This window comes from Lynx rufus, unplaced genomic scaffold (genome assembly GCF_022079265.1).
Source record: "Lynx rufus isolate CCGP_SWC_20201006 ecotype Redwood Valley unplaced genomic scaffold, mLynRuf1.p SCAF_8, whole genome shotgun sequence".
Taxonomy (NCBI): domain Eukaryota; kingdom Metazoa; phylum Chordata; class Mammalia; order Carnivora; family Felidae; genus Lynx; species Lynx rufus.
The window spans coordinates 100,047,406-100,074,878 of record NW_025814896.1 but is presented as its reverse complement, the minus strand read 5'-3'; the positions used below and the strand labels follow the sequence as shown (position 1 = coordinate 100,074,878).

At 45.5% G+C, this 27,473-nt stretch overlaps 1 long non-coding RNA gene across 4 annotated transcripts; it reads left to right on the top strand.

Moving 5' to 3' along the window:
• Positions 1 to 123: 123 nt before the first annotated feature.
• LOC124503506 (uncharacterized) lies at positions 124 to 20,447 on the top strand. 4 transcript variants are annotated; one of them, XR_006960189.1, is made up of 4 exons: positions 124 to 664; positions 11,078 to 11,217; positions 11,710 to 11,748; positions 19,292 to 20,447. It is a non-coding gene; the product is annotated as an uncharacterized LOC124503506 (long non-coding RNA). The 4 variants fall into 4 exon arrangements; XR_006960190.1 differs by lacking the exon at positions 19,292 to 20,447 and adding an exon at positions 17,643 to 17,757 and having other exon boundaries at positions 125 to 664; XR_006960187.1 differs by lacking the exon at positions 19,292 to 20,447 and adding an exon at positions 12,177 to 12,281 and having other exon boundaries at positions 128 to 664.
• Positions 20,448 to 27,473: the final 7,026 nt, after the last annotated feature.

The following is a 27,473-nucleotide window of genomic DNA, read 5'->3' as shown; positions in this document are numbered from 1 at the left end:
GCAGGCCGCGGTCGGGCGCCCGAGCCGGGCCTCGGCCTGGCCTGGCCGCCGCCGCCGCCGCCGCCGCGCCGCCGCGCAGCGCGTAGGGAGGAAGAGGAAATGCCCAGCCGCCGGCGCCCGCTGCTCGCCGGTACTGCCGGCCCGCGTGGCCTGTAGGGCGCCTGCCTGCCTGGCCGCCCCAGCTCCGTCTGGGGCCTATCCGGGTCCGGGCTGTGTGCGCCTCGGCCGCTAGGCTGGGCTGGGCTGACCGCGGGCGGCGGGCGCTGCCCGGCGACGAGCTGCAGCCTCGAGGGTCTCTGGCCCTCGGGCGCATTTCTGTCCGGCCGACCCGGGAAGCGAGCTTCGGGCCCAGACCCCGAGGAGAGGCTGCGGGCTGCCTGGGGACATGTGTTTGTATTTCTTTTTAAACCAGCAGCTCGGAAGGGAGAGGCGGCAGCCCTCCGGTCGTCGTCGCGTGTTGCCAGGCCGGGTGACTCGCGGTCGGGAGAGGGCGTGGGCGCGGGAGGCGGCCGGACTTCGCTGCTGTGCTCCAAGGCAGGCTCCTCCGGAACCATCTCTTTGAAGACTCCGCGCCCGCCAGCTTGGGTGTCCGGCGGGACCCGAGCAAAGTTTGTTCCAGCACCTTGCCTCACCCTGAATGCGCTGCTTGGAAAACTGTTGGAGGGTGTGTTTGTATTTTCCTTTTTTCCCTTGCCCGTGAACTACCTTTCCATTTTCATTTCTCTTTTACAGTTTTTTTTAACCCTCTTCCTTGTCAACTTTGTTTTCAGACTTATTAATTCAATGAATATTTATACTACACCTTACCAGGTGTCCGTGGTAGCGTGGTTTGGTGGAAATGAACTATGCTTTGGAGTCAAGACAGATCTGCCATCGGATTCTGGTTCTGATAGTCTCTCTGTAACCTTGGACCAGTTATTTAACCTTGCTGAGCCTCCGTTTCTTTGTCCTATGTTTGCTTTTGCTTATTTTAATTTACTCTTTTATATTTGAAATTGTTCTGGGCTTTTTGGTTTGTGTGTGTATCATATAGGAGTCTGTCCCTAGGCGAAAGCTGTTCTTAATCCTGTACACCCCGTTACTAGCTCTGTGACCTGGGGCAACGCATGACAGCTTTCCTAGGCCTTGATTTCCCCATCTTTAAAATCAGCCAGATTACAGATGGTAATATGGCTAATAATGATCATAACAGTTGGAATTTGGAGCATTTAGTGCTAAAATGTGTATAAAATATCTAGCACAGGACACAGTATAGATAGTGTTACCATATTTAATTAAATCTACTTTCAAACATATTGAAAAGCTTGTTTTAAAGTCAAGAAATAAGTATTGAGTCACTCAGATCTACCCAAGCACTCTATTTGGTAGTAACTAGTGATAAACTAGCTGTCAGCCAAATAAGGTTTAAACAAACGGGATTTAAACGGGGACTTTGTCACCAGAAATATTTCCATTGCACTCGTGGAGCTTTTGCCTAAATTAAGTCCAGCACAGCTGTTGAAGAAAGAGGTCCATCCAGGCTATCATTGGGGTTTGGTAAGTGGAGAAAACCCGGCTTCTGACAAGTCGAGCTAACACTTACTGAACGTGTGCCTTTCTAAGCACTTTACAGTATTGGCGTGTGTGATCCTGGGTACCAACACTAAGGAGCTTCTGGGTCTTGGGCTATAAAAGTGAGGACAACCACACCCTACAGTTTTGTGATGAGTAATTGATGTCTGTAAATATATTAAGGTACAGACATTAAGGCATTGTCAATAGTATACATGGCTGGAGCAGGTAAGAGAAGCAACAAAAATAACTGGACTCCAGGAAGGAATAAGAGTAAGTATAGAGGCTTAGTTTGTTTCAGTTTGGGGAGTTGTTAGCTTATTCTGTTAAGGAGAGCAAACAGAAAAAGTGTCTAAACCTCAAGAGAATCTCAGATCTTTGACAGTTATTTCACTGTTTGCAATCAGTCAAAAGTAAGAAAATGAAAATGACTAAACATTTTTCTTCTTTGTATAAGCATGAGAAGGAATATTATAGTTATCTGGTGTTTTCATGGCTGAAGGAAACATTTCCTCAATTCGGTTAGAGGTCAGGCCCTTTGCTTTAAAACAACCTTCTGCTTGCTGTTCTGTGGTATGGGAGACGTCATTTCCAGAAAGATTAAGTGCTTATACCAAATTGTCCATCAGATGATTTCTGGTCTTCAGAAATGGTTCCTCCAGTCCTTTCCTTTCCCTGTACCTCTGAGTTCTTCCATTGTCCTTACCTCACTAACCCGTCTTTCATATTGTGGCCCAACTATGTTCTGTAAAACAAGCTAATGAGTGTAAACACTGGCCAAATCTGAATAAGGTCTGTAGCCTAGTTAATTGCATTGTGCTAATGTCAGCTTCCTGGCTTTGATAGTTTTCTGTAGTTTTGTAAAATGCTACTACCATCGGAGGGAGCTGGGTGAGTGTACATGGGCCCCCTCTGCAACTTCCTGTGAGTGCATTATTTCAGAGTAAAAAATTATGGAGACAAAAATCATCAATAATTGCGTGCCTCAGAGGGAGGGTGGGACAGTGGGCGTTGACTACAGAGAGAACTTTTTAAGATAATGAAGATGTTCTAAGTCTTGATTGTCTTAGTGTTTACTGTACACCCAAAAAGGGCAAAGTTTATTTATATAAATGATACCTGAAAACTGACTTGAAAAACAGAAAAGCAAGCTCTTGTCATCCCAGCCTCCTATGGTCCAAAGGGTGAAACCTAACTTCTCATATAAGGTCCAACAAATTTTTCCTTTGTCTCCTAGTGTACCCTGTGCTGTCTTGTACTATATTGATTCCTGCTGCTGGGCCTTTGCACATGTTCTTCCCTTTGCTTAAAGAGAACACAGGAAATTCAGGCCCAAATTCAAATTCCCTGTACTCTGTTAAGCCTTCCTTGCCTCTATTAGGCATACTAGCGCCTTCCTCTGTTCTCATTAATGCTGTGCTGTAATTTTTATTTTATTTTACTTTTTTTTTATTTTAGAGAGAGAATCTTCAGTGGGTTCCATGTGGAGCCTGATGTAGGGCTCAATCCCATGACCCTGGGATCATGACCTGAGATGAAATCAAGAGTCGGATGCTCAACTGACTGAGCCACCCAGGCGCCCCTGTGCTGTAATTTTTAATTAGTTTTCATCTCAGCTAAACTCCAGGGTAGGCAATCACATGATTCATTTCTATCTCCGGGATCCAGTAGTGTTGAATGAGTGAGTGAATGAATGAATGAGTGAATGATTTAAAACGGGAAGAATGCTTATTAAAGTAACTTCTGAAGGTGTAGTCCAGTGTCCTCAAGATCTTTCTCAGGGGGCAGTGACACTACTTGGATTTTCTTATATAGTTCGAACAGCCCATCTCAATAGTTTGAATGTAGAGGCAGATGAGGGAATCCAGCTGTCTTCAATTAAGCCAAATGTTAAAGGTATTTGCAAAGCTGTAAAACATTGTCACACCTCCAAATGTTTTTCTTTTGGAAAATTGTTATTTTTCTTAAAAATATTTGTTGCTGGGGTGCCTGGGTGGCTTAGTCGGTTAAACCTCTGACTTCAGCTCGGGTTATGATCTTACGGTTGATGAGTTTGAGCCCCAAGTGGGGCGCTGCATTGACATTGTGGAGCCTGCTTGGGATTCTCTGCCCCTCCCCCACTCACACTCAAAAATAAACAAACATTAAAAAAAAGCTTACAAAAAATTTGTTAAAATTTGGGTTTAAGTGTGTAAAGGGGTTGTTAGACCAAAATGTTTAAGAATCCCTGCTTTTAGCGGCACCTAGGTGACTCAGTGGGTTGAGCATCTAGCCTCGGCTCAGATCATGATCTCACTGCTGGTGAGTTCGGGCCCCACATCCAGGTCACTGTCAGTGTGGAGCCTGCTTAGGATCCTTTGTCCCCCCCTCTCTCTGCCCCTTACCTACTTGTGTGTGATCTCTCAAAAATAAACATTAGAAAAAGAAAAAAGAATCTCTGCCTTTAGAGACTCTTACAACCCCCTCATTGTTCAAATGAGAAATGATAATGATGCCAACATTTAAGTAGTGCTCTGGCCTTGTGATGCCTTGGTTTTTTTCCAATCTAACCATGTGCACCTATACTTCAGCCACCCACTCCCCTCATGACCATACCTGGAACTTGGTTATACAACTTCCTGTTACGACTTCCTATTTGTCCAGTTTTCTTAATCTAGCACTAAATGTATTCTTTGACTTACTTAGGACCCCACTACCTTGAACTTTCCACTTGGCCTTTCGTTTTCCTTTTAACCCCATTCTCTTCCTGACCCAGTGGGTGCTGCCATGGTCCACTTGCTATTCTCACTCATAACCTTTGACTCTTTAGACCCCCTCATTTTCAAGCTGCACCAGCTCTGCAAACTCCCAGCCCTGAATCCGTTGCGTGATTCTATTTCTGCTTGGAGTGCAGATCACAGCAGATCACAAAATGATGGAAATGTACAGATTGGGTGGAGGGGAGAGCTGTTACAGAATCTAGTGGGTCCAATTGCAGTTGGGACTCAGTATTGTTCAGCGGTTTGTGTCTTTGATCAGCACCCTCTATTTTCAGATTGCTAGAAAATTTCACTTGGCTTCAACTACTTACGCATCCACATCCCCAACAGATAACCTCACCTTCTAATCACAGGAAGTAAAGTTCAAAAAGCAAGAGTTTCCCCTCCCACTATGAGCCTCCAAGGGAATCTGTACATATGTATCCTGCTGCCTCACATCCTTGCCACCGTCCCAGAAGAACAGAGATGTCCCTCTTTTGGTTCATCCCCACCTCTGCTTAGGATCCCACTTCATCTCTCATCTTGGATCATGTTCCCTTAGCCTCCCCCTCAACATCTGTACTTCCAACTGCTCTGCCTCACCGGTTCATTTCTCTTGTCCAAGAACACTCCAACCCTAGGGGTGCCTGGGTGGCTCAGTTGGTTAAGCGTCCAAATTTGGCTCAGGTCATGATCTCACAGTTCGTGAGTTTGAGCCCCACATCGGGCTCTGTGTTGACAGTTCAGAGCCTGGAGCCTGCTGAGGATTCTGTCTCTCTCTCTCTCTCTCTCTCTCTCTCTCTCTGCCCCTTCCCCCACTCATACTTTGTCTCTTTCTCTCTCAAATATTAATAAAATAAAAAAAACCCACTCCAACACTATACTCCCTCCAGTACTGCCCTGTTTCTTTCTCTTCAGAGTCAAGCTTCTTGGAAGAATTCTCACTTCTCTTCCTCAGCTTTATAACCTGATTAATCTTATTGTTTGGTTTTTAATGCTGTGAGCCACTCCTATTCCCTACCATGTCTGTGCTCTTCCTATATCCCCTAGAGTTGAGCAGAGTCGCAACCTACTCAGACACCTAAGATGAAGTCAACAGTCATCCTAGACTTCCCTCCCATTTACCTCTCATGGCCTGTTGGTCACCAGAAAATTTTATCCATGAAACATTGGTCAAGTTCACCCCTTTCTCCATTCCCGAGGCAGCCAAACCATTTCAGGCCACTATCATCTATCCTTGAGACTCAGAGTGATCTTGACTCCTTACTACCAATCATGCTGTCTTCCATTGTACCATTTCCAGTTAGCTGTTTTTTTTTTTCCTTTTTGACTATCAGTACAGAGCCTGATGGGGGGCTTGAGCCCACGAACTGTGACCTGGGCCAAAATCAAGAGTCAGTTGCTTCACCAACTGAGCCACCCAGGCATGCCTCTTTTTTGACCAAATTTTTTAAACTGGCATTCTGGCTGGCTTTGTTGGTACAGCATGTGACTCCTGATCTCAGAGTTGTGAGTTCAAGCCCCACGTTGGGAGTGGAACCTACTCAAAAACAAACTGTAAAAGTAATACATGTTCATCAGAAAAATTTTGGAAAATACAGAAAAGCATAAAAAAGTTGCTTATAATCTTAGCACCCAGAGACAAACATTGTTATATCTTGATCTGTTTCCTTCCTAGAGCTGTTGTTCAGAATCACAGACTGGATCCTATTCCACTGCTTAAAGCCCTTCAATGTCTTACTTTTTTTTTTTTTTTATAATGTTTATTTATGTATTTTGAGAGAAAGAGAGAATCCCAAGCAGGCTCCACGCTCAGTGCAGAGCCCATTGTGGGGCTTGATCCCATGACTGGGTTCATGACCTGAGCCAAAATCAAGAGTCAGACACCCAGCCAACTGAGCCACCTAGGCATCCCAATGGCTCACTTTCAACGTTCAGATCTCTTACAGATCAGATGATAACTGAAATGCCTACCAAGGTCCAAAGTCTGTATAGGGTCTATCTCTATTTATCCAACTTGTCTACTACTCTCTGCCCTGTGGTCAGTGTTACGCACCATGTGGTCGGTGTTAAGTAGGTTGCCCTGGCTTTAGTCTGGTCTCTCTGCTTTCAGGGCCTTTGCATTTGCTTCTCTGGCATGTCTGTACCGGAGTCTTCATATGACAGGCTTAACTTAAGATCATTTTGGAAAAGCCTTTCTTGAGCATTCTAAGACCCTCCCACACACACTGATTGTTTTTTAATGTTTATTTATTATTGAGAAACAGGCAGAGCATGAGTGTGGGAGGGGCAGAGAGAAGGGGAGACACAGAATCCAAAGCAGGCTTCAGGCTCTGAGCTGTCAGCACAGAGCCCGATGCGGGGCTCAAACTCACAAACCGCGAGATCATGACCTGAGCCAAAGTCAAGACGCTTAACCAACTGAGCCACCCAGGCGCCCCCTGATATTTTTTTAAGTCCTGTTTCTTACTATTTACCCATATGAATTGTTAAGCCATTGCAAAACAGGATTTCAAGAGGTATGCTTAGGCTTTGCCCATTCTTTGACACTGCAGTCCCACTTCAAGACATTTAGCCTATCTGAATCATGATACATGTAAAGATTTTAGATACAAGGATGTTTATCATAATGTTCTTTTTTTAAAAAAAAGTTTTTGTGTGTTTTAATGTTTATTTATTTTTGAGAGAGAGAGAGAGAGAGAGAGAGAGAGAGTGTCAAGCAGGGGAGGGGCAAAGAGAGGGAGACAGAATCCGAAGCAGGCTTCAGGCTCCAGGCTCCGAGCTGTCAGCAGAGAGCCTGACGCGGGTCTGGAACTCCCGAACCTTGAGATCATGACCCGAGCTGAAGTCGGAGGCTTAAGCGACTGAGTCACCCAGGTGCCCCCGTTACGTTGTTTTTTAATATTTAAAACTGAAGACAAAGTTATTATGCTTTATATAAAATCAAAGCAGCTAGAAATACATCTGTGGTACATTTTCAGTGAAAAAAAGCAGGTTTCAAAATATATTCTGGTCATTTTCTAAATGATGCCTTTTCTAAACGGCATGATGCCATTCTTCTTTCTTTTCTTCTTTCTTTCTTTCTTTCTTTCTTTCTTTCTTTCTTTCAATAAAGACTGGATAGATCCCAGATTCTTAATATGGTTATGAGAGAGGGCAATATAAATGATGTACATTTTTGTTCAATACATATTTTTTAATGTTTATTTTTGAGAGAGAGAGTGTGTGTGCAGGGGAGAAAGAGGGGCAAAGAGAGATGGAGAGAGAACCCCAAGTGGGGGCTTGATCCCATAACTCTGGGATCATGACCTGAGATGAAATGAAGAGTCAGACGCTTAACTAAGCTACCCAGGTGCTCCTGTTCAACATATACACATTTATTGAGAGTCTTCTGTGTCCACCAAAGACACAAGGATGAGAAAGAAAACCATATTCCCATTCTCAAGTTGTTCACATTCTGGTGACAAAATGAATTGAATTGAACTGGTGTTCTGATAAGTGTCAAGAGTATTTTGAGAGCATATGATACAAATGTGAAGGGCCTTTTCCCCCTTAGTTTTGAAATTTTCTGTAACGAACATACACTAGCTTTGTAAACTTTTTTTTTTTTTTTTGAGAGAGAGAGAGAGAGAGAGAGAGAGAATGAATCTCAAGCAGGCTCCACGCTCAACGCCGAGCCCAACACAGAACCCCATCCCATGACCCTGGGATCATGACCTGAGCCGAAATCAAGAGTAGGACGCTCACATGAACTGAGCCACCCGGGGAACTCCCCTTTTTCCTTTTTTTTTTTTTATGTTTAAAAAAGATTGGCATTGAAATAATTGGGAGATAGAAGGTGGTAAGTGGAGTAGGTCCTCGAGTGAAGGGAACCGTTCTGATGCCAATTGTTTTTGAAATCAGGAGACTCCGGCATGTTTAGAGGCCGAGGGGGAGAGCTGCGTTCCTGTGTGTTTGTGTGTCAGTGTTCAGTGGGGCAGGTGGAGGAGGGAGTGAGGAGGAGCCCAGATAAGATTTGCTTTCACCATGGGGCGCCTGGGTGGCGCAGTCGGTTAAGCGGCCGACTTCAGCTCAGGTCACGATCTTGCGGTCTGTGAGTTCGAGCCCCGCGTCAGGCTCTGGGCTGATGGCTCAGAGCCTGGAGCCTGTTTCCGATTCTGTGTCTCCCTCTCTCTCTGCCCCTCCCCCCTTCATGCTCTGTCTCTCTCTGTCTCAAAAATAAATAAACATTAAAAAAAAAAAAAAAAGATTTGCTTTCACCAGGAGGCAGGACACTTCAGTCTCTGCTGACAGTTGTCAACGGAGATAAAGCTGTCAGTTTGGGTAGGGCAGGAAGTTGTGGCAGTCCTACCCCTTGGCCTTCCTTTTCCCAAAGTGGAAGGTAAGGTCATACCACTTTGTGCCTCTGTGCCTGGTAAGTTTCTACTCCTTCCTTTAAAAATCAGCTGTAGGGGCACCTGAGTGGCTCAGTTGTTTAAGCCTCAGACTCTTCATTTGGGCTCAGGTCGTGATCTCACGGTTGGTGGGTTCCAGCTTTGCTTTGAGCTTTGCCCTAACAGCACAGAGCCACCTTGGGGATTCTCTGTCTCCCTTTCTCTCTACCCTCCCCTACTCAAGCATGTGCCCGTGTGCTCTTTCTCTCAAATCAATAAAAACTTAGGAAAAAAAGCAAAAATAAAAACGAGGTGTAGATCTCTGCCTTTGCAACCCCTTTCCTGACCCCTTCCTTCTAGAATCACCTTGGTGGGGTGGGAGGATGGGGGAAGGAAGGGGGCTAGTTAAGCTTTCAGAGTCCCTGAACACTCTAAGACTTAAAGTTAGAATTTCTGAGCGGTGGCACGCAGGATCTGCATTTGAAAGAACAGCCATGGGGAATTCAGGTGGCGCAATAAAGTTGGAGAACCACCCCACTAAGTGTTCCCAATTCATTTTACAACCCTCCATTATTGAAATTAAACTATTCCCTCCCCCACCGTGTTCCTCTTGGGAGGGAGTGTCTCTTCATTTCTGGGCTTTCAAGTACAGCCCTGCACTATGTAGGCTGGGAGAGTGGCCTTGGGTTCTTATTTGTGAAATGAATGAAATGTCCAGAGCTGGAGCCCTGGTGTCCTCCCTGACCCACAACTTCCCTACCCCATCATGGGTTATCTCCATAGGTCTCTGAATTCTTAATGAAAGCATTTCCTGCTTGGCTATGCCTGAACATCATATGCAAACTTAACCTCACACACCCACATGGAGAGATCCTGGGAAGAATGGGGCTTATGGAGGATTGATTGCTCTAAGGAAAGTCAAAGTGTAGGCCGCAGCAGGGGTGCCAGAGCACCTGGCTCCAGGGGTCCCAAGCTGGGTTTGGCCACTCCCCGCTGATAAAATCCAAAGGCAGAGAGATGAGTGGTGAAGAAACAAGAAAGGGATTTTATTTCAGTGAGGCCAACACCAGGAAGACGGTGGACTAGCTTCTCAAAGACTGTTTCCAAAGTGCTGAAAATACTTCCAGGTTATGTAAGGAGAATGTGGGACAAAGGTTGGTCAATACAGGCAGGTGGGCAGTGAAGGTCAAGTCGTCATTGTCTTGGGGTCAATCCCAGGCGGGTGTTGCTGGCTCAGGGCCGTCTTGATTGCTTGAGGGGGTAGTTTTGTTCCCATCAGAGGATGCTTTGCCCTCAGGGTCTTTTGCCTAAGTTAAGAGACAAGCTGGAAAGAACAACTTAATCAGTTAGAAAGTTTGAGGTCAAAACGAGGTTAAGTCCTCCTTCAAACTTGAGGTGCTCTGAAGTCAAGGGAGTAGAAGGGCACCTGGCTGGCTCAGTCGGTAGATTGTGCAACTCTTGATCTCAGGGTTGTGAGTTCAAGCCCCACATTGAGTGTAGAGATTACTCAAAAGTAAAATCTTAACAACAACAACAACATGAAGTTAAGTGAGTGGAATCAACATGAATTCAGATGCACAAGACCTCTACAGCTGGTGTCTGTTCTGAGTGTCACCCAAGTCTCCCCCCCCCAAACCTATCAAGGAGTTAAAACATACTCTGGAAAAGAACCCTGGACTGTAACAGTTAAGGTGGATGCTCGGGAGATAATGAGTCCTAACAGAAGGCTTGTGTGTGGCTTGTCTGGAGAAATTATAGGGTATCTCCCATACTACCCAAGGATAAAGATGCTCTGATACTATTGGCTAGTGCTGTTCGTTTAGAGAGAACTAGTCCAAAAGAATGGCAGTTCATCTTAGAAGAAATCATTATATCTCCTAAGAACAGCAAATCCCCTTTCTTTAATCAGAGACTTTACTGACCACCTCCCATGGGTCACGGGCCTTTACTAGCTGCTGGAGATGTGACCGTAGGCTAACAGGCACAGTACTTGCTCTTAAGGAGTCAGTATTGTTGCCACCCAGTCACTCAAATCCCAGTCTGTCATTTGGTATGCTTTGTGGATTTGCCTGGCAAGGCATAGGACTCTGAGCAAGTGACCAGAGCCAATTATTTGGCCAGCAAGCCCTCCTGTTCGCACACTGATAACATTCCAGTTTTGAATCACCTGTGACTTGGGTGAAAGTGAAACATTTCCCAGAGTGCGGTGTCCTCTGGATAAATGCCTGTAAACCTGAGTCCGCTAGTGAGCTTGATATAGCAGCCCTGCCCTGGGAAGGCCAGCAGCGGGCAGTGGCCAGCCTCCAGCGGCTCTCCATTGCTGCACTGCCTTGGCTCCTCCCACCAGCCCCACGTCTGGATCCCTTGCTTCCTGAAACAGGGCCTTCTATTACTCTAATTTTGCATTTCTTGCAGGTGTCCTTGCCTGCCCTGATGGCCCACTGAGAGGTTGCTGAGGGGATTCTTGGAGCATCGAATTCCAAAGAGCTTGAGTCAGAAGAAGCTTTGCAGCCCAGGGCTGACTTTGAAGGAAGAGGGAGCAGGGGCGGCTGATGGTAAGTGGAGGAGAGTGGACATAATGGGAACAGACGTGGGATCGGCTACACTTGTGACTTTGAGGACGGTCCCCAGCTTCTTAGCTCCCCTGAGAGAAACCATGAAAGCTGAAACCAGGATCCCAGGATCCTTAGCTAGTAATTCCTAAAAGCAGCATTTAAGAGATCTGGCTCTGGAAAACATTCACTCAAGGGTAGGTCCACGTTTGGGTGAATGAGACCTACATATTTCTGAGGGGCAACACTTAAGCAAGAAATATAAAATTAGACAGGGTAGGAGAATACCCTGTTTCAGGAAGCAAGGGATCCAGAAGCTTTAGCCTCAGTAATTTCACAGTAACCCATCTTTGCATTCATGCTAGAGGGTAAAAGTATTGGGTGTCTCTGATCCCAGAGGATGCTTAAAGGAAAGAAGGAGGCAGGGATGAGAGCAACTTTAAAGTTTTACCTCCTTGTTATTAATCACATTTTCTCTTCATCCCCCACACCCAGTTACAGGTCTAAATGTTGGACGAAGCTATTCATGGACAGGTATCATTTAAAAGATTTTTTAATTTGTTTTTAATGTTTACTTTTGAGAGAGAGAGAGCATGCACAATCAGGGGAGGGGCAGTGAGAGAGGGAAATAGGATATGAAGCAGGCCCTGCGCTGACAGCAGAGAGTCTGATGTGGGGCTTGAACCCATGAACTGTGAGATCATGACAAGAGCTGAAGTCGCATGCTTAACCGACTGAGCCACTCAGGTTCCCCTGTCATTCATCTTGAATCCCCAGTACTTCACACATAGCACAAGCAAAGTATTTGTTGAAGGAATGAGTGGGTGAATGAATGAAAGAATGAGTGAATGAATGAGTGAATTCTCCCAGGTCCTAAGAATTGAGAGTCCTGTATATCCCTCTCTTTCTTTCTTTCTTCCTTCTATTTATTTATTTATTTATTTATTTATTTATTTATTTAGAGAGCGCGCGAGCATGTGCACACCTGAGCCGGGGGAAAGGCAGAGAGAGAGAGGGAGAGAAGGAGAATCCCAAGCAGGCTCTGCACTGCCAGCATGGACCCGGATGCAGGGCTCAAACCCATGAACTGTGTGAGTTCATGACCTGATCTGAAATCAAAGACTTGGACGCTCAACCGACTGAGCCATCCAGGTGCCCTTGTCCAATTATTACTTTAGGTCAAAGGTGGGCAAACTGCAACCCATGGGCCAAATTGGCCCCACCACCTGTTTTGAAATTAAAGTTTAATGGGACACACTTTTTATTTTTTTTTAATGTTTATTTTTTTTGAGAGAGAGACAGTGTGATCAGGGAGGGGCAGAGAGAGAGGGGGACACAGAATCTGAAGCAGGCTCCAGGCTCTGAGCTGTCAGCACAGAACCAACACAGGACTCGAACTCACGAACCATGAGATCATGACCTGAGCCGAAGTTGGGTGCTTAACAGACTGAGCCACCCAGGTGCCCCGGGACACATGCTTCTATTATATGTTGTCTATAACTGCTTTTGTGCTACAAGGGCAGAATTGAGTAGCTGTGACAGAGACCATATGGCAAACAAAGGCTAAAATATTTACCATCGGACCTTTTACTGAAAAAGTTTGTCTCTGATTTAGGTCTTCATTACACCCAACGTGTAATAATCACCTCCTAACTGATCTCTTAGCCTCTGCTCTCTCTAGAGGTTTTTCTAAAATATAAATCCAGTAAGGTTGTACTCCCCCAAAACCCTTTGTTGGCTCCTCATTTTCTGCAACTCCGTAATGAAGTTTTTAGGATTTGTCATGATCTAGCCCCAATCTTCTGCAGCCTCTTCTCTTCTTCCTCTCCTCTCTGTCTTGTACACCAGCCACAGCAGACCATGGAACAGGTCAGTGGCTCCCATCCCTTCTCTGGAATGTCCTCTTGTCTGTTCTCTACTGGCTTCTGTGTGAAGTCTGTCCTGATCTCCTTCCCCTATACTCCTATAAATCACAATAAGGTAAATTGTACTGCAATATCAAGAAACCCCAAATTTTAGTGACTTAAAACTACAAATCAGTTGAACAAGAATAAGGTATACACAGGTGCCCCACTTCCAGAGAGCTCGACAAGCACGTATGATGTTTTTGTTCCTCCCAAGAATGGGAAAAAAACAGCCTAGTCACCCCCCCCCCTTTTTGTAATATGCATGCAATGACTACCTTATTAACAGATATTTGTCATTTTGTCTGAAACTTGTCATTTTGGCGCTTGTAGAGGTTGTGGTTGATAAACAATTATAAAAAGAGAACTTCATTTAAGGAAGAAAGAATGGAAAGTCTGAGAAGATGAACCATAACTAAAGGGTCATGCTTGGAGCTGCTTTTGGCCACAGTAAGAGCTCAGTAAATGCTGGCTCACAGCTTGCCCACTGCTACTTTCCATAAGTCCACTTATTGAGCCAGTCCCCCAGGCAGGGAGTGTGGAAGCAGTGAGGAGAGAAGGAGGACCCAGCCTCTGTCTGAACTGGAGTGATGCCTTCATTGGTGCCTTCTTCCCTGCGGGGTATAAAACCATGTTTGATTTGCTCCAAGTGTCACAGGAAGTTTCTCCAGGACTGCCTCCTCTCTCTATTCTGAATGCACTTGCTCTATCCTTGTCCCACCTCCTGATATTTGGTTTCTGCCCAGCCCCTTCAGACGGGCTCTCGGGAGAGTATCAGCACCTGTTATGCAGCCCATCTACCCGCCTTCATTCCGGGGAGCACGTTGGGAGCAGACTCCGCTCTGCTAGCCCTGGGCTGATCCCTGACCTCCTGTGTTGCCATTTCCACATCTTTGCCTTATACTCTGGCTCTGGGACACCCACTAATCCTACGTGTTTCTGAAATCATTGTTTGTCCTACCTTGGCAAGCGAGGATTGCTTGTCAAGCCATCCTTGGCTTGGCCATTTGTTTGGGGTCCTACTGTTGTGTCTTGCTCTCTTCCTTGCCCTCCCTGTTGACTGATCGACTCTGAGCACCACCTGGAGCACTGGATCCTGCCCTTGTTCTTCCACGTATTGCCCTCTCAGAACCCACTGGAAAACCAGGCTTGGAAATCCATATCAGCATCATCCCTGAACTCCACAGCCATCCTGTGCCTTACCCCACACACACCTCTGGCCCTAAGAACTCTTTTTTTTTTTTTTTAAGTTTATTTGTTTTTGAGAGAAAGAGAACATGAGCAGGGGAGGGGCAGAGAGAGACGGAGAGAGGGAATCCCAAGCAGGCTCCACACTATCATTGTGGGGCCCAATGCAGGGCTTGAACCCATGAACCTTGAGATCATGACCTGAGTTGAAATCAAGAGTTTGATGCTTAACCAACTGAACCACCCAGGTACCCCCCAAGAACTCTCGATGTAGACCTGATTAAATTTATCATACCGTACTGGGATTAGGTGTTGTAGCACCAGCCTCTCAGTGGCGTGCTGAACACTGTCCCCTTTTGGGAACCTACCTCCCACTTTGACTTCTTTTCCAATCCCAGTCTGCAGCCTGGGTCCTGATTTTGAGATTGACCTTGCTCCTCCATTGCTGGACACTGTCCCAGGCTATCCTCTACCAGGCTTCTGAGTCTTCTTTTGCTTCTTTTGAACCTGGAGCCCTGTGCTCTCTCACACCACTGCTGCCCACCATCCCCATGTTGGGGTCAGCTCTTCAGAACTCTTATGGGGAAACCTCAAGGATCACTGGTCTACAAGTATTAAGAGTGGCTTCTCCCCACCCATAGAGTTTACTTACTTATATAAAGCACTCAGTTTAGTGTCTGGCCTAGAATAAGCCTTTCTAAGTGTTATTTGTTGTTGTTATCACCCTTTAATTAAAGCAGGCAAGGTTTGTTCCTCAAAGAGGAAGGCATACGTAACAGGTAAAAATAATAAGCCATACTTTCGTTTTAAAGTTTTTTTTTTTTTTTGGGGCGCCTGGGTGGCACAGTCGGTTAAGCGTCTGACTTCAGCCAGGTCACGATCTCGCGGTCCGTGAGTTCGAGCCCCGCGTCAGGCTCTGGGCTGATGGCTCGGAGCCTGGAGCCTGTTTCCGATTCTGTGTCTCCCTCTCTCTCTGCCCCTCCCCGTTCATGCTCTGTCTCTCTCTGTCCCAAAATAAATAAAAAGCGTTGAAAAAAAAAAAAATAAAAAAAATAAAGTTTTTTTTTTTAATGTTTATTTATTTTTAAGAGAGAGAGAGTGCACATGAGCGGGGGAGGAGGCAGAGAGAGAGGGGACAGAGGATCTTCAAAGCAGGCTCTGTGCTGACAGCAGAGAGCCGGACTTGGGCTCATACTCACGAACCATGAGATCATGCCCTTAATCGAAGTCAGATGCTCAACCAACTGAGCCACCCAGGTGCCCCAGTAAGCCATACTTTAAAGGTTAAGGGACACCCCGGCCCCTGCCATGTTGCCTCAAACCAGGCGCCCAGTAACCAGCACGTAGGACTTACCTTGACCTTTTGTGAGCTAGGACTCCCTCTTGATCTATTCCTGTGGCTGTACTCTCAGTTTGTGACCCAATTATCCCTTTCATCCAATCTCGTGTCCCTATGAAGTCACTTTTCCTACTCTTTACTACAAGTGACCCTTCACCTGAACGAAGACTGAGGGTTGCTAATTGTCCTTTCCCTAATAACTTAGCGAAGTGTGAAGAGCTGGTAACTTAGACAATGTCCAGAACCTACTGGCTTCTTTCACTCTGAGTGAACTGTGGGCACTGGGCATCTCTTAGGTCAGGAATTAGATTCCAGTGTACATGGGCTTTGAAACAGGAAAATACAGGAGTGGGTTTCGGGTTGTCAGGAGCTGTACAGGTGTTGATCACAAATTCCAGGAACAGGGGGCTTCTGCCATCAAGGCTATGTGGTCACTGGGGAAAGTCAGGTGGGATGTCGATTGTGAATAGTGAAAAAGGAAGAGGAGGTTCACCAAAAGCAAGAAGGAATCTGAAAGAAAAAATATGTGGCTTCCTCAGGTCCTGGTCCTGTGCCTGGTCCACTAAGAATAATGTATGAAAAACAGTGGGTGCCTGGGTGGCTCAGTTGGTTGAACACCCAACTCTGGATTTCAGCTCATGTCCTGATCTCATGGTTCCTGGGATCAAGCCCTGTTGGGCTCGCACTGACAGCACAGAGCCTGCTTGGATTCTCTCTCTCTCTCTCTCTCTCTCTGTCTCTCTCTGCCCCTTCCCTGCTCACACTCCCTCTCTCTCTCAAAATAAATCCATAAATGTAAAAAAAAAAAAAAAAAAAAAAAAGAAAAGAAAAGAAAAAAAAGAATGAATGAATGGATTCAAGGAGGGAAGGAAAGAGACGAAAAATTAAAAGACACTATCAAGCCAGGGGCGCCTGGGTGGCTCAGTCAGTTAAGCCTCCGACTTCTGTTCAGGTCATGATCTCATGGTTCGTGGGTTCAAGCCCCACATCGGGCTCTGCTGACAGCTTGGAGCCTGGAGCTTGCTTCAGATTCTGTGTCTCCCTGTCTCTCTGCCCCTCCCCTGCTTGCTCTCTCTCTCTGTCTCTCTCAAAAATAAATAAGCATTAAAAAAATTTTTTTAATAAAATAAATAAATAAATAAATAAATAAATAAATAAATAAATAAAAACACTATCAAACCAATAAAATAAATCAGTCAAGAGCAAGATTTGGCTTTCAGTGACCTGGGACCTTCCTTCCCCACCTCCTACCTTCCCTCCCTCTCTTCTCTCTTTCTTCCCATCCAGTGGTGCTGACTCTTGTCCCCATGAGGGTGGCAGAAGACACTATGTGCAGAAAGAAAATCGGCTAGGGTTACCTGGGCGGTTCACTGGGTTAAGTGTCTGATTCTTGGTTTTGGCTCAGGTCATGATCTCATGGTTCGGTGAGTTCGAGCCCCACACTGGGTTCTCTGCTCTCAGCGAGAAGCTTGCTTTGGATCCTGTGTCTCTCTCTCTCTGCCCCTCCCCCTCTCACACTCTGTCTCTGTCTCTCTCTCTCAAAAATAAATAACATTAAAAAAGAAAGAAAACTAGCGAGCTTGGTCTGAAGGGGGGTGCGGGGCCTGCAAGACCTATGGGAGAACACAGTCTGAAGCAGTCCCCTTAGCAACAGGGCCGAGCAGAATGCTTGGTTTCAGAAAGGAACTAGCAAGATTAGCTGGAATGAGGGTTTAGGTGAGGTGCACCAAAATGAAGCAAATGTTCTCTCTTGTACAGAGACAGCTTTGGGATGAAATGTTAAGGCAAAGCACTGATAAATACGGTTCACTGGTATAACAGTGTGTAACTGTTAAGAGAATTTTATCCCCATATCATAAAATTCACCCTTCTACAGGGTGAATCCAGCAGTTTTCAGTATATTCACAGAGTTGTGTAACCATCCCCATTATCTGATCCTAGAACATTTCATCACCCTGTATCTATTAGCAGTAACTTCTCATTTTTCCCTCCCCTAGCCCCTGGCCACCAATTTACTTTCAGCCTCTACATTTGCCTATCTACATTTTATAAAAACACAATCCTACAGGGGCACCTAGCTGGTTCAGTCGGAAGAGCATGCAAATCCTGATCTTGGGGTTGTGAGTTCAAGCCCCATGTTGGGTGTAGAGATTACTAAAAAATAAATAAATAAAACTTTAAAAAGTGGAATCACACATTCCGTGTGTGGCCTTTGTGTCTGTTATTTCACTTAGCATGATGTTTTCAAGGCTTACCCATTTCTTTTCAGGTTTATTTATTCACTTTGAGAGAGAGAGAGAGAGACAGTGCAAGTGAGGAGGGGCAGAGAGAGAGGAAGAGAGAATCCCAAGCAGGCTATGCACCATCAGCACAAACTGCTACGTGGGGTTCGAGTCCACAAACTGGGAGATCATGACTTAGGCCGAAGTCAAATGCTGAACTGACTGAGCCACCCAGGCACCCCAAGGCTTACCCACATTATAGCATGTATCAGTGCTTCATTCCTTTTTATGGCTAAATAATATTCCATTTTATGGATATGCCACCTTTTGTTTATCCCCCTTCATCATTTGAAGGGCATTTGTGTTATTTTCACTTTTTGGCTATTTGAATTAATGCTATTATGAACATTTGTGTCCATTTTCTGTGTGGACATGTTTTCCTTCCTTTTGAGTATACACGTAGGAGTAGAGCTGCTGGGTCATATGGAAGGTAACTCTATGTTTATCTTTTTAGGGAACTGCTCAACTGTTTCCACAGTGGCTGCACTATTTTACCTCCCTGCCATAAATGTCTGAGGGCTCCAGTGTCCACACACACACATCCTTGCCAACACTGATTATTCTCCATCTTTTTTTATTTTTTTATTTTTTTATGTTTATTTTTGAGAAAGAGAACAATCGGGGGGGGGTGGTAGAGAGAGAGGGAGACACAGAATCTGAAGCAGGCTCCAGGCTCTGAGCTGTCAGCATAGAGCCCGACGTGGGGCTCGAACCCACACACCATGAGCTCATGACCTGAGCTGACGTCAGACGCTCAACCGACTGAGCCACCCAGGTGCCCCTGTCCATCTTTTTATTGTAGCCATCCTACTGGGTGTAAAGCTATACCTCATTGCAGCTTTGATTTGTACTTTTCTACTAATGATGTTGAGCATCTTTTCATAGGTTTGTTGGCCATTTGTATATCTTCTTTGGAAAATTATCTAAAACACTATGTGATTTTAACCGTATACACACATAACCAAATTCCCCGGTACAGTCTGAGACTGTGTACGAGTTCTGATAATTGCTTATTCAAGTTGCCATCAGTGGTTAGAATGAAGAGGAATATTCCTGAGGCTTCCTCAAAGGAAGAGGAATTCTGTGTGGGTTGATGTTTTTCCTCAAAGGGCTTTTCTTGGCTGTCAGGTGGCATATTACTGTGAGGATTAAATTGAGTATTAAATATGGGCAGCAGGATATTCAGTGGCTCAGTTCAGCAGTACTGGTTATTTAAGGTCTGCATCTGTTCCGATTGGCTGATGCCCATGCCTTGATGTTTTTTTAACGTTTGGAATACCATGCCTACATATTGAGTGCCCAGCTCGTGTGTCTGGCAAGCAGTTGGTAATTGTTAATTTCTTTCCTTCCCTTCTTTTGTTGAGCTCCTTTATGTCCTGCCATCATCAAAAGTAGGCCGCTGATTGCTGGTATGTATATTTTATTTTCACCTCACCCTGGACCCAAGAGTGTTTTTTGATGCTCTTTGGTGGCTGTCCTCGTTCTTTATCATGAAGATCATATATCTCTGTGTGGCTATTTGCTTCCAGGACTTTGGCAACTGCTCCTAATCCTGGAGTCCCCTCTTCAGACACCTGGTCTGTTAACCTGAAGACCCTTTTCATTTTATGTGTGTATGTATGTTTGTATGTCTGTATATATTAGGCTCCACACCCAACCTGGGGCTTGAACTCATGACTCTGAGATCAGGGGTCACATGCTTTACTGACTGGGCCAGGCAGGTACCCCCTGAAGACCCTTTTTAAAGGTCATCTTTTTGTGTGGACATATTGGGTTCACATTTGGTCGTGTTCTCACTCACTGATACCAACAGTGGTAATCAACTGGTGTAATGCTGACCAAAAAAATGTGTCAGTTGTGGAAGTGTTTGTAATACTGAGCAGAGGGAAACAATTTAAATTTTATTAATATGGGATTGCTAAAGAAAGCCTGGTACAGCCATAGATTGCAGGGGTTGGCACACTTTTTCTGTAAAGGACCAGATGGTAACGGTTTAGGCTTTGTGGGCAACAGAATCTCTGATGAAACCATTCAACTCAGCTGTCTTAGTGCAAAAGCAGCCATAGACAATATGTAAATAAGTGGGCGTGGCTGCATTCCAGTAAAATTTCATTTAGGTGTTGGGCCATCTTTGATCTGCAGACCATGGTTTGCTGACCTCTGACATAACGAACTCCTTCCATGTGGCTGTTAAAGGATCTAATAGAATTATGTGTATTGACAAAGATGTCCATCAAGTTTAAATATTTATATATATATGTATGTATATTTTTAGGAAGAAGGAGAGCAAAATTACACACACACTTGTACAGGCCCGAAAAAGAGCCTTAAAAGACACACACCCACCTGTTAACAGTAACACACAGAGTGATTAGGATTGAGGAAGTGGGGAGTTTGGGGCAGACGAGTACTTTTCCTTACTTGACTGTTGTACACGGAAAGAGCCTTGGTTTTGTAATTTAAAAAAATTTGGGGCGCCTGGGTGGCTCAGTTGATTAAGCATCTGGCTCTCGATTTCGGCACAAGTGATGATCTTGTGGTTCCTGAGATGGAGTTCTGCATCCGATTCTGCACTGACAGTACAGAGCCTGCTTAGGATTGTCTGTCTCCTCTCTCTGCACCTCCCCCTGCTTGTGCTCTCTCTCAAAATAAACAAACAAATAATAAAATTCAATTGAGATTTTTTAGATTCAAATGAGTTTTACTGGTCTTATTCATAAGGTGCATAACATGTATCCTACATAAAATGTAACAAGTTCACAATCATAATGGCCACACAATCAGCAATACACTGCGTCTGAGCTGCAGAATCTTAGGGTTATAAGTGGGAGTCTAGATGGATCCATGGACAAAGGGGAGGCAGATTTGGTTGAGATGCCAGCTCAGAGCCTTGGTTGGGAAGCATGAGGCTGAATCTGGAGCCGGGTCTGAGGCAGAGTTGGGGACAGATGCATCAGCCTCAACGCAGGCCTTCCCTGGTCAACAATCCCCTGCCATCGGGCTACTTCTAGATGTGGAGGGTGTCAGGAATGTTACAGGTCCTTAGATGCACTTTTGCGTGAGCCAAGAGCTGAAGGTGGTGGATGGAGGATGTCTGTACCCTGGCAGGTGAAACGACGCAGACTAGTAAATAGGTGGTGTCCAGCTATGGAATGGGTGCGCCACAGGGGGGAGTGCAAGTGGGAGGGGCTCTTTGTGGGATAGGTCACATCTGAGTCACTCTGAAGTATGAATAGGAGTTTGCCACATCAGCCAAGGCAAGACAGGAAATTCCAGGCAGACTGAAGAGCAGAGATGAAGGTTCAGAGATGGGAAATACTGTCAATGTCATCCTAAGAAGTTTATGAACAGAGAGGCTGAGAGACCACGGGTCAGGAAGGGGAACCAGCAGAGGGTTGCAGGCAAGGGAGACAGGAAGTCACATCTGAGCTTTAGAAGATTTTCTGGTGGCCACGAGGAGTGGGGGAAGAGCCATCAATCATCTCTTGTCCAGGCGGGAAGTGACATGAGCCTGGATTCAGCTGATGAGTGCATTTAGACCATGTTGCCCTCACCTCTGGGCCATTCTCTAAGCTGTCCTTCTGCTCGCCATGTTCCCTCCCCTCCTCTTGGCATGGCCAGTTCTCCTTCAGTCTTTAAATTTTTTAAAACTCAGTCATTACCTCCACCAAGAAAAGTTCACTGACATTTTAGATCCTAACACTCCCAGCTGGGTTAAAGACCTCAACTCAGGGCTCTATGAGGCTCTGTATATCCCTATGTCTCCATGTGAATCCCGTTGCTTTATGACTGTATTTTGATTTCTGACTTACCACTAGACTGTGATTTTCTTAGGGTAGAGGCCAGGTTTCATTAATCTTTAGATCGTGATCTCACGGTTCATGAGTTCGAGTCCTGCATCGGGTGAACTCGAGCCCCACTTCGGGTAAGCCCTCTCTTGGCACAGAGAAAGGGATTAGTAAATACCTGTGACTGAATAGATAAAAGGATGAATGAAAGGTGAAGCGGGGAGATGAGAGATGCTGGGGAAGCTGAATTAGGTTAACAGGTTGTTTTATTTGAGGCAGATTTGCCAGCAACTTATTTAACACAGGTTCACTGTGAGAATTTCACAAGCCAGTGGCATAAAAACCAATTATAGATTAATCGCACTATTGTTCCAGGCAAGGGAGGATGAAAAGAATAAAGTCCAAATTTAGTTCAGGTATACCTTTATAGGAGAGATGACTTAGCCAACCAGAGAGCTGACATCCGGGTACCAGTATGGAAGTCAGAGTCCCCTGTTGCTAGAGCTCGTTTCTAGGGAATGCTGGTGTAGGTGTTGGGCAAGAGGTAAAGGAGTCACCTTTATGCCCCAAGGTCTTTAGAGAGCTATTTAGATCAGCAAAGAGTTGCTTTGGCCAGACTAAACACTGGGATGGTCCTCACAAATGTACAGTATTTATAGTCTAAACGTCCCGTTGACATAGTTGCTTCTTTGTATGTTTTTACTTGATAAGCCCCCAGGGGTGCCCCACAAGAGCTGACCTACTGAGTGCTTATCAGTGACAACAGATGAGATGGTGACCTCCTGACACAGCTTACTTTATTCTTCTATCAAAATGGCTTTATTCTTAAAAACAACCTCAGTTTTGTCATAATAAAACCAATACAGGGTACCTGGGTAGCTCAGTGGATTAAGCATCTGACCTCCGCTCAGGTCATGACCTCATGGTTCGTGAGTTTGAGTCCTGCATTGGGTGAGCTCAAGCCCCACTTCGGGTAAGCCCCGCTTCTCTCTCTCTTCCCCTTGTGAGATTCTCTCTCCCTTTCTCTCTCTCTCTCTCTGCTCCTTACTCACTTTGGCCCCCTCTCAAAAAATAAAATAAATAAAATAAAATAAAATAAAATAAAATAAAATAAAATAAAATAAAATAAAATAAAATAAAATGAAATACCCAATACACAACACTTGTCAAGTGATTGAGCAGGGCTAGTGGGAAGGTGGACAGTGAGAGGGGTTTTCTGGTTTGGGAGTCAGGGAGGTCTGAACTGCTTTTACTCACAATACTTCTGACACCCAGTGTGTGTGGGTTTTTCCTCTCAGTAACCACTTCAATTCAATTTTGATACTCTCTACCTGGAGTTAGAGAGGCAGTAAGGAGGCTGGGTCCCACAAGATGCTCCCACATCAGATGCCAACTCCAAGTCCGGGTTCCCAACGGTGCCTGACCAACTGGCTTTAAATTCGTGGTTGCCACAACCCCCTGTTCAGGTTCAGTAATTTGCTGGAATGGCTCACAGAACTCAGGGAAACACTTTACTTACATTTATCAGTTTATTATAAAGGATACAACTCAGGAGCAGCCAGATGGAAGAGGGGCATAGGGCAAGGTTTTAGGGGGTCGGGTGGGGTGGCATGGAGCTTCTCTGCCCTCTCTGGGTGCTCACTCTCTGAGTACTTCAATGTGCTCACCAACCCAGAACATTTCCAAACCCCATCCTGAAGCATTCTAGGAACTCCCAGCCCCTAGTCAGTTCATCAGCAGACAAAAGACACGCGTTACTTTAGAGATTCCAACGGTTCTAGCCGCTGTGTACCAGGAATCCAAGACAAAAACCAAATATATCTTTATCCCAGGAAGTGATACTGGCATAAACCAAGGCAGGGGATAGGGGAAGAAAAACAGGTACGAGAAGGAAGATTGTGCAGTTATCTATTGTATAGTGACACAGAACAACAATGATCATTTATTTTGTAAGTTTATTTTATATATTTTGAGTGAGAGAGAGAGAAAGAGAGAGAGCAAGAGCAGGGGAGGGGCAGAGAGAGAGAGGGAGGGAGAGAGAGTCCCAAGCAGGCTTCCCACTGCTGGCACAGAGCCTGACTCAGGGCTCAAACTCACAAACTGTTAGATAATGACCTGAGCTGAAATCAAGAGTCGGACACTCAACTGACAGCCACCCAGGCACCCCAATAACAATCATTTATGATTATGTTTCGCCGTGGCAGGGGTTGAGTGACCACCCCCCAGTCCTACTCCTGGGCCAGGCTAGCAGGCCCCAGATGTAGGCGTGGCTTTTGTCAGGCCTGTTCTGTGTCTTCTACATCTGTTGTGTCTCAGTGTAGTGTAGAATGCCCCTTACTGGCTTTCCTTAGCGTCTCCGTACCACCCACGTATTCCAGGAATCCTTTCTCTTAATCTTTGCAAGAGGCCTCTTTTAAATGCCCAGACCCCAGATGCTCAGGGCTTTGGCAGCCTTGTGAAAAAACGTCTCTCATGTGATCCATTCTCTATACTTAGAGGGGCCACATTTTAGGAATCTTTCTTGCATATAACTGGAAGCCTGGCAGGCATTGGTTTAAGCAAAAATGGGAATTTATTGGCTCACATAAGTGAAAATTCCAGGGGCTGGATCTAACGTTAGCCATGGCTGGATATAAATGTCAGGACCTTGATTCATTCATGATTTAGTTTTGCTTCCTGGCTCTAGGCTGTATTCTCAGCAAGCTCTCCCTGTGGGATGGCAAAAAGTGGCTGTAGCAGCTCCTGCCCATTCCTCTCTAGCCAAGTCCAGCCAGAAGGAGCAAGCCTTTATCTATAGAGAGGCCTGCAACAGCCCGAGAGTCATTCTAATGAGGCCAGTATGGTTGTTTGCTAGCTCCTCAACTCATGTTTGAGGTCAGGGGCCAGCAGCAATGTCTTCTGCTGGATAAGGAGGGATGGGTCCTAGGGAGTAGCGGAAACAATAAATGTTCACTATGGGTAGGGGGGACAACACTCTGAAATCCCACCAGGGTGGAGCTTAGACTGCACAGGGCACAGTGCCTGGCATTTTGCCGCTCTGGAAATACCCCCGCATTTCATGAAAATGTGGTGCCACAAAGCCACCACCTGGGACTCTGGCCTTATGGTCAGTGTGGGCCCAAAGGATGGGGGTGCCTGCTGGCTGAGTCAAGATACTCTGGAGACCTGCAAGGCACAGGCTCTTTTCATTTTCAATATTTAATTGCTAATCTCTCTAGGGAAATACAGGCAAAAGGGCCACTACCCACCCCACCCCCACCCCCACCCTCACCATACCCCCAGAAATATTGCAGGAAATCAAGTCTTTTAAGGTTGTTATAGCCGTAGTACCTATTCTGTAGTTTCCAATTCTTTTTCCTAGGTGGAACCTAGGAACCCAATTTATTAATTTGTTCACTCATCTGCTAAGCATTTATTGATCACCTACTCTGGGCCAGACGTCAGAGGTACAAGGGTGTATAAGGCCCAGCCTTCACTCTTGAGGCTCACAGGACAGAGCAGGGGAGAGAGACTGAAAAAATGACCATCCTGAACTTGATGATTCTGTATAATAAAGGAATAGAGGAAGAGCCTTGGAAGGAAGGCACAACCCTTCCTTGGGGGCCTGGAACCCACAGCCCTGGGGTCCATTCACCTGTGCAGTTTCTCAAAACAGTGGGGTTGACATCGCCTCGCTTCATGCCTGGTGCACCGGCCTGTATTGCAAACGGGAGGGTAAAGTTGGCAAAAACTAGCAAAATATTCCCAGCATTTTCTCTTCTGGGAACATACCTTTCCGAGCACACGTAGAAAATTAAACACATACAAGGTTTTTCACTGCAGCGCTGTTGGTAGTTGCAAAGGCTGGAAATAACCTTGAGGCTCAACATTAATAAAAAAAAGATGGTATAACCACACAAAGGAATACTATACAAACTAGAAAATCAACTCAGTCTGTGAGGATCTGGAACAGTCTCTTGAGGCATACTGAGAAGTGAAAAAGCCAAGTGTCTGAACTGTGTTCTAATGTGCTGCCTTTTTTACAAAAAAAAAAAAAAAAAAAAAAAAAGAGGAAAATGATATATTTTGCTTGTACATATATAAACTAGCTCTGGAAGGAAACAAAAGAAACTTATATTTTCTTTGGAGAGAGGACCTGGGCATCTGAGGGGACAAATTTTTACCACCTTTTACTTTTTTTAATGTTTATTTATTTTGAGAGAGAGAGAGAGAGAGAGAGAGAGAGAGCGAGCGAGCAGGGGAGGGGCAGGGGGAGAGAGGGGCAGAGGATCCAAAGCGGGCTCTGTGCTGACAGCAGAGAGTCTGATGTGGGACTCAAACTCACAAACCTGTGAGATCATGCCCTGAGCTGAAGTTGGATGCTTAACCGACTGAGTCACCCAGGCACCCGACCACCTGTTACATTTTAATGTCCTATCTTTTTTAAAAAAGCACCCCCTTCCTTATTTTTAACTGAAGGCAGGAAGAGGGGGTGGTAATTTGTATCTCGGGATGGGGAGGGTGGGCCTGACTGATTTCATCTCAGTGATCCCTCTATCTTCCCCCAGAAAGGCCATCTTTGGGCATTTTTCTTCACATTGACTTGGCATGAACTTTTAGTGTCACCAGTAGCTGCTCAACCTAATATTAGCTTTCATTTCCTTTTCCCCGCCCTACGGAAGACATCGTGCTTTCACAAACTTCAGGGTTCGGTGTGCGTAAAGTCCTGAGGCTCTGACCCGATGGTCACCTGGTTGGTTCCAGCTGCTGGCAGCTGTGCGACACTCCAGCCGCTCACGCTTTATTGCTTGCAGGCAGCAGCTGTTTTCAGCTAAGTTTGCTCCTTGTTCTGCGACTGTTCCAGTTGTTAGCTCTTCCTGCTCCGCTGGGGAAAGTCCCTTTAAAAGCCATGTGCTTAAAACTGAAACCAAAGTATAACGGCCAACGGTCACCACAAAGCACCCCCTAAATACTCTCTGATGTCCTGGCTTGAGGAACCCAGCTCCTAAACCTAGTAGTTTCTAAATCTAGATTTTTTTCCCTCCAGAGGGGGGTTTTTGTCCCCTGTCTCTCCCTCCCCACCATGCCTTTGCTTTTATGATTCATATTTTAAATTTAGCCAAGAATTGAAGAACGTTTTTTAAAGGCAAAAAGATGATCGGTCCCCTCTTTCTTTCTCTTCCAAACCAAAGGAGCAGGCATTTCCCTTAGAAATGTTTTTTTCTTAATTAAAAATTTTTTTAAGTTAATTTATTTTGAGAGAGAGAGAGAGAGAGGGAGGGAGAGAGAACGCAAGTGAGGAAGAGGCAGAGAGAGAGGCAGAGAGAAAGAATCCCAAGCAGCCTCCATGCCAGGAGTGCAGATCTGGACTTGGGACCCGAACTCACAAATGGGAAATCGTGACCTGAGCCAAAATCAAGAGCTGGACATTTAACCAACTGAGCCACCCAGGCGCCCCTTCCTTAGGGATCTTTAGTGGGGTACAGGGGTTTACTTTAGGGGCCAGGCAGGTAAAGCAAATTCGACTGGCCACCCAGGAGTGAGGTTAGCAGTGGGGGTGGGGACACTGGAAGAGCCCGGACACCCAGGCCCTTACACAGGAGGCAGCTGCTGCTGTGCTCTGGCTCATATTGGTACATGGGATTTGGGGGAGGGGTGGTTGACTGAGGCGGGGAGGCATGCAGGATTTTGATGTGAAATTCCATGCATCTTTTTTTTTTTTTTAATTTTTTTTTTTCAACGTTTATTTATTTTTGGGACAGAGAGAGACAGAGCATGA